The following is a 2,149-nucleotide window of genomic DNA, read 5'->3' on the forward strand; positions in this document are numbered from 1 at the left end:
TCTCACCTCTGCTTCCTCCATACAAGGAAGAAGACTTATCCCATACAAAGGGAGAAATGTCAGGGGTGGGGAAAAAGAAAAGAAGAAAATTGACCAGGCAGAGAATTGGAGAATATATACAGCTTAATCCAGAGAGAGAGGAAAATAAAGAAGAAGGAGATACAGAAGAGGTATAAAAAGGATAGATTAAAAATGTATGCTTAAACAAACAACCAGAATAGAGAAGGGAAAAAATAAGAAGAAGCAAAGGCAGATATATCTGTATCTATATCTATATCTATATCTATATCTATATCTAATCTATATCTATATCTATCTATATATCTATATATGAATTATTTATATATTATATAAATAAGAGTTACTTGTATATTATTATATATACAGTAAGAATTATTTATATATATTAATATATAAATGAGATTTTTCATATATATTGCATATAAAAGTAAGAGTTATTTATATATATTATATATATACAAATAAGAATTATTTATGTTATTATATATAAGAATTGACCAGGAATCAAATCAGAAAGTGCAAAACTGCTGGATGGATATCTGATGGTGCCTTCGAACCAATGGTTGTGCTGATCTGGAGGAGGGGCCATCTGGTTCCATCAGTGTCAGTCTTGCTCCTGTAGATAATGCAGCTACCAGGCCCAGAGGGGCAAGGTTTGGTGTAGGTCAGTCCTACCTCCCCTGTGGGCCCAGTTCCCATTCCCTGACACTCCACCTGGTTGGTGATGGGGAGAAAAATGGTGACACCCCAGTCTCTCCTCCACACACCGGGTGTCCCAGACCACTCTGTTTCAGCCGTTTTCACAGTGCCATGTGGGTACAAGTGGGCCAGTTTGTCCCACTCCACAGTCTCCCTCTTTTCCAGGCACTTGGCTGGGATTCAAACCCTGATGTCTTAAAGGATCCCACTCCACATGACCTGGTCATGGGGTAGTGCCACTCTGCCCAGCCAACCAATAAAGGGTTTCTGGTTGGCAGGCACCTGTAGGGTCCTTTGTCCTTGGAGCAGTATATAACTTCTTTCTACAGCACTCAAGGGAGGGGACTCCTCTCTCAGATTATGCATCTGAGTAGCCACCAAGCCTGAGGCTGATTCCCTGCTTCACAGTTTCATGTACAGGGCAGCAGGCCCCAGTCCAGGAAAGCCCTGCAACACTGGATCAAGTTAGAAATTGTTTCTCCATTTTTTCTGTTCCCGGGTCCATGATTTTTCTCTTGTCCAAACATAATCCTACCCTTCCACAGCCTCTCTTTTCCTTCCTTTTGTCTCTCCATGGAAGGGTATCCCTCCCCTCCATGCCTACGCTGCCAGTTTTATGTCTCCCAATTGTCAATCATGTACCTATGTCATTCCAAGTTGTCCTCATAGGCCCCTGAAGATGTTTCTTTCACTCTGTAGCCCAGATTCCTGGAATACCAAGTCTGCTGGCGTCAATACAGCTGTGTTTGATGGACAAGGGAGCTTCAGTTTTCCCTACTTCTCCACCATGTTGACTCCTCCTAATTTTGCTTCTTAAAAGAATTTAGTAATGATACTTATTTGTTGTTTCTTGAGAAGATTTAAAAATATAGAGAACAAACCTGTGGTTGCCAGAGGAGGGGTGGAGGGATGGGTGAATAGGTGAAGGAGATTAAGAGTACACTTATCATGATGAGCACTGAGTACTGTATAGAATTGTTGAATAATTATATTGTGTACCTGAATTTAATATAGCACTGCATATTAATTATACTTCAATAAAAAATTAAGAAATATCAGAATTGCAGAATAGAAATTTGCAAAGGGGAAATTAAAACTTGAGACATGGACAACTAAGTAGAATGGTAATATTGAGTTGTTAATATTTTTAACTGTTATCTGATTAAACTAGCAAAAAATTGATTCACTTTATCCTGTTAACTGTTATAGTCTGTAGTTACTAGTTTCCAATCTAATGAAAAATGTTAGAAATGCATAAAAATAAATGGCAGTGTTATATACATATGTATGTGTGTGTACATATATGTGTGTGTATACACACATGTATATATATATATATACACACACATATATATGTATTTTTAAGAATTGCTATACAGTAAGCACTATGAAACTATGGGCTGTCTAAAAGACATTCTCTCAAAAAGAC

Source organism: Lynx canadensis, chromosome X (genome assembly GCF_007474595.2).
Source record: "Lynx canadensis isolate LIC74 chromosome X, mLynCan4.pri.v2, whole genome shotgun sequence".
Taxonomy (NCBI): domain Eukaryota; kingdom Metazoa; phylum Chordata; class Mammalia; order Carnivora; family Felidae; genus Lynx; species Lynx canadensis.